This window comes from Amphiura filiformis, chromosome 16, assembly GCF_039555335.1.
Source record: "Amphiura filiformis chromosome 16, Afil_fr2py, whole genome shotgun sequence".
NCBI classification, from domain to species: domain Eukaryota; kingdom Metazoa; phylum Echinodermata; class Ophiuroidea; order Amphilepidida; family Amphiuridae; genus Amphiura; species Amphiura filiformis.
In genome coordinates this window covers 12,062,450-12,068,340 of record NC_092643.1, presented here as the reverse complement: position 1 = coordinate 12,068,340, position 5,891 = coordinate 12,062,450, and positions in this window count along the sequence as shown.

Sequence of the window (5,891 nt, the reverse complement as noted above, 5' to 3'; positions counted from 1 at the left end):
GTGATGACATTTTAGGGGAATTCCCCTCTCAAATTGAGCAAAACAAGTTGAAACAACATTTATTTTCATTTTAGACATTTTTATAGTCTATATTTTCTTAATTTCAGCTTAATTTAGCAGTTGTCATGGTTGTGTGCAAATTCCTATTACTATTAGATACGTTGTAATAAAACATGATTTTAAACATTTGTATATTACTTTTCTCTGAGGGCTTGCAGCAAAATTGATATTTTATTTTCCTTGGTATGAGTTTGTGGCTAGTAGTCAGGTAATGATGATGATATGATGATGATGACGACGACGACGACGACGACGACGATGATGATGATAATGATGACGATGACGATGATGATGATGATGATGATGATGATGATGGATAATACAACTGATGTCAGATGATTATTAGAGTCGTGATGGTGACGATGATGGCAGTGATGAGGATTTAATTTAGTATGAAATTCTCACCCCCCTCCCGCACCCACCAGTCAATGTTGTTTTGATACTGAGACAAGAACGGACAATTGGTCTAGTATTGGATCCAACATTGCTTTGGGGGGGGGGGGTTGCAAGCAATATGAAACATTAATGTTTGCCACTCATGTTACTTGCAATGTTTAAACAAAGAGCACGTTTCTATATGGTATCAGTCACAGTATATGTTTTTGCTTAACACGTGCGCTATGACCCAAAAAATACATCATCTCCAAATACACAGTTCAGTGACCTCGAGGCCTCCATTCAACAAGAAAGGTAACCTGTTGTTATAGAAGGACATGCATTTATACCCAATACACTCAGAGGTCAATTTATGAGTGCACAAACATTATAGGGTCAACAAACTGTGTCTTTATAATCCGAACAACATGTGACATATTTACAGCAAGGGCCCGTGCCAAGGCCAAATCGACTTTTACAATGTTTATTGAAGAGATAAGATATGCATAATCTCAGTTTGCGAGTAGATAAGAGGTCAAATTTTTTTTTTTTATAAATAGAATTACATGCTAGGCATGTTTGTTCCTCTTTTTCGTTTGTGTATTAATCATCATCTTCATCATCATCATCATCATCATCGTCATCGTCATCATTATCATCTTTGATTTGATTTGTTCATCATCATCATCATCATCATCATCATCATCATCATCATCATCGTCGTCATCGTCATCATTATCATCATCGTCGTCATCGTCGTCGTCGTCGTCGTCGTCATCATCATATCATCATCATTACCTGACTACTAGCCACAAACCCATACCAAGGAAGATAAAATATCAATTTTGCTGCAAGCCCTCAGAGAAAAGTAATATACAAATGTTTAAAATCATGTTTTATTACAACGTATCTAATAGTAATAGGAATTTGCACACAACCATGACAACTGCTAAATTAAGCTGAAATGAAGAAAATATAGACTATAAAAAGTCTAAAATGAAAATAAATGTTGTTTTGAATCATATCTACTTTGGAATATTTGGAACCCCCCCCCTTCAGATTGTAAAGAGATGACATCATATATGGGATTCCCCTCAGGAAGTGATGTAATGGGATTTCCCCTCAGGAAGTGATGTCATGTGAAAGGTTTATGTTATAATTAAGACTTTGGAATTTCCCAGATTGAGCATAATGTGAAGGTAGTAAATGGCCCATAGTAGAATGGGGTTTTTCCCATGCTTGATATATAAGAAATGTAAACACAATTATTGTCACAGTTGATAGTGTTGATCTGGGCTATGCTTACAGTCCAATTCCTTGAAAGAAAGGAAATTACAAACCAGAAATATTTTATGTAGTCAAAGTGCTACTATTTACCAGTGTTGTCGGAGAAGATCTAGAATACGTCAAAGAACGTTATTCTTCCAAGAAAGGAAATATATTCTTCTGTCGACTTGCTGAAGTCTGGTATTTTGATTCAACGCAACTGTCAAAATAAGTGGGGACAACTGCATCGCAGTCCTGCTTCCTGAAGATATTGTGTGAAAGGTGGAAATAGCACCAAGTTTGGAGAAAGCAGCGCATGGAGTTAAATTTGGAGAACTGCGCAAGGAGTTTAGCATAGGAGAACGGCGCAAGGAGTTTAGCATAGGAGGACGGCGCAAGGAGTTTAGTATAGGAGAATTGCGCAAGGAGTTGTAAACGTGTTTGGAGAACACCATTTTCGTGTAAGGATTTTATACGCAAGGAGTTATCAATGCAAGTGTACAAAGGACTTCGCTGATTGTCGCAGGACAAGTGAATAGGGATATATTACATCAGTCGTCCAAAACATTACAAGAACTTTATGATCACCAAGAAGAAGAATGCTGGCTAAGTACAAAATAGATAAAGAGTGATTATATTTGATTAATGTATATGTGCATTTGTAGTCATTATATTGTACCAAACGAAACTTGCTTTCAATTAAAGACTTAGATTTTGTTAGCTTAAACGAACAGTGTATTTGTGTTGTGCATTTGTGTGAGTTCGGGTAAAAGGTGATTTTGGCCTTGAGTCAAGTACGGCTCGTAACAAAATCTTTATAAATTGATTGTTTTTATGTTTGTTTGTAAATTTCGTGCTTTACGCGCTTTGAGTTCCTCATCAGAGATTGTGCCTTATAAGAACCATTCATTTTCATTGTTAACTTAAACAGGTTTTGTTTTAAACAAAAACCTGTTCAAGCAATTATTTAAAATTGCTTGCCTAAAAACAGAATAACTTGGATGTTAATACTTGACGTAGTGTTTCAATTGTCATGAAGGTGACTGGGTATGGTGCCTTTTGTTTGTGTTTGTTTGAAACTGCTTTTGGAAACCCACCGAAAGTCATAGGCCCTAATGAAGCAGCCAAAACAATACCAGGTTAAACATGGAAGTTTATAAAAACTTATTAAATAACCGTAAGGAAAAAAAACCATTTGTGGCAACAATAAGCCTTGCATTGAAAGTCATGGTTAAAGTGTGTTGATTACCACACCAAAGTTTCCCTACATACACCCCCACTACCCACCTTACACACCTCTGCACCCACCCCACCCTATAGGCCTACATGTACATGATATTACATAATAATATATAGCATAGCTATACATTTAGGTATAGCGCTTAATTATGACAAATATGGTTAGGCCTATATATAGGCCTACATGTCAAATTAAAAACAAACCCGAACACTGATGAATCTCTACAGAAACCCGAACACAAGTCTGAAGGGTGTAATGAAAATGGCAACCCGCGATGGGGGGGCAGGGGGGGGTAGGTCATACAAAATTCACATGGAGATAGGAGGGACAGAAGATTAAAATCCCCTATAATAACACGCTAATTTTTCTAGGTTTGGACCGTGGATTTTCATGAACCTCAAGCGTGCGTCTCTTAATACGGACTAACCTAGGTAAACAAACACACAGACAGACAAAATGGTTTTCATAATCATGGAATGCATATAAATTGAAATTGCAGGCTATCACGGGAGCAAATTTTAAAATTCACCTCATTTAGCCCAATTGGGGATTTGTGCTACCAAATCGCTAGTCGGGCAATCTTCATGATCTTTGCTTTTCAATGGAAAATTGCCCTGGATGACAACAATGAAAATATCGACTATTTCTGCTGGTTGCGCACGAGATAAAAGCACCGAGTTTGACATTTTCAGAGCATGAAGGGAAAAAGGGTAAAATAAAAACGGAAATTCTGACAAAACTATAATATATAGACCCACACGATGTGCTTTACAGAGGTGGGAAATATCTTTCTTTAGCAAACGATATTAGTTTGAAACGCTAAAAAATCAATTCCGTAAAAAAGCTCGCAGGCGAACTCAAGGCCTATAAAAATCAAAAATATCACACCAAAAGATATAATTTGATGCTTAATTTCAACACCAGGATTTTTTTTAAAAATGTATATCCAAGCACCAAGTTTTTAACTGACATTACTGAAGAAGAAAAAAAATTGCTTTATATTTGACCGAGAAAATTAATTTCATAGCAAAAAGGTGTATCTCTGAATTGTGCTGATTTTAACATGTATCGATCGACTTTTAGCGCGACTAAGCATTTCTAAAGAATCGGTTGTCCAGGTAGGTGACTGGAATAGGTGCTTCCCCAGGAGGTTATATAAACATGGAGAAAATTACGTACAATAACCAATAACGTAAGACATTGATCTTTTCTTTGATTTGACGACAGGCTATTCATAAAAGTGGTACCATTGTTTCAAACAAAAGGATTCCGCCGTTAAATTGGTAAGACAGCATATTACCGCTTTACACAGCAGGCGATCATCAATAAGTGATCACACGAAAGTCATGTGTAAGCGCACTGAGAAAGTGGTACCATTGTTATTACATAACCCAAGGGCATGCTTGAGTTGCCCCAATTTGGTTGGAAGCACACAAACTTCTATTTAATTGGAAGACGGCGCCCAAAGTGGGTTGTGCGGCTAATGTGAATCAAACGAATAAACATGCTATTTATTTATTTGTTTATATATTTATTTATTATTTATTTAACTTGGGACATACAATCAGTGACCAGCAATGTTCTCCCTTGCCGCTCAGGAATGCAGTATAAAACAACATCTTAAAAAAACATAAATGATTAATAACATATACACATTATACTAGGAACATAAAATAAAAATAACAAAAGGTTATTACCATACAAAGCAGGGGCGGATCCAGGAATTTTCAATAGAGGGGCGCCGAGTACTAACTGCCGCTGCCGCGGCGGCTCGGCGCCCACACAAAGTCAGGCGCCTCTCTGAAAAAATACATAAAATCAGGTGTGCGCCGGGTGCGCCCCCTTCTAAATCCGCCCCTGCAAAGCAAAATGAAGCATAAAATGAAGAAAATGTTTTAAATGCCCCAAAGGCATTTAAAATCCACGTACCGCAAAGACCGAAAATGTTAAAATGCCCCATAATCAAGAAAGGGCATTTAAAGTCCAAGTACCGCAAAGACTAGAGGCATTCATGCTACTTCATCCATAAGAGGAATTCCACATGTACGTATAAGTACAGAATTCTCTTTAGAATGCCTTTCACATACTTACGCTGGGGTTTGAGAGGCAAACCTTTTTGGGCCTATCATTTTTGCAGCCTCTCCTACTGCTGCGAGGAAAGTTTCAATCAAATTAATCATATTTATTAATTTTCCATCAAACAAATACAAAAACGACGAAGGAAGTACAAGGAAAATCAGAGCCCTGTAGATGTTGCGCCCCTTCTTTTGCACAATTAGAACCAAAAAGATGATGCAGAGAACTGTAGCCATGAATTTTATACATAATATAAATGATTCAAGGAGCATAAATATACGAGTATATGAAATTTTACAATAATCATGAGTATAACCAGTTAGTTCGAATAAACAATTTACATTACATAATTTGCAAAAAAGCAATGGTGAACAAATGTAAAATAAAAACAATTAAAAAAAGTCAGTGATTTAAAAAACAATGGATAATCATGAGGATTGAGGATACAAAAATACAATTATAGTAACCCAGCAAACACAAAAAGGTTCTTAAAACGTTTACTCAACACGTTTTAAGGTGGTACTACACACCCCCTGATAAATGTTGTGACTAATTTTGCATTTTTCTGAAAAGGATAACTACACACTGGTTACAAAAGTTGTGTATACTGCGCCAAAAAAGTTTCCTTACACTTGGAAAAATAATCACAATTTCCAAACTGGAAAATATTGGGGTAAATTTGTTTTTTAAGGGGTACTACACCCCTGGCCAATTTTGTGCCTATTTTTGCATTTTCTCAAAACTTACAGCACATCGGTGACAAGTAAGATATGTATGTTATAGGGGCAAGGACTACAACTACTGTATTGGAAATTCAGCAACTCAAAGCAAGCAGTTATTGATTTATTGATCAAATATTGGTTTTCCCTCATTT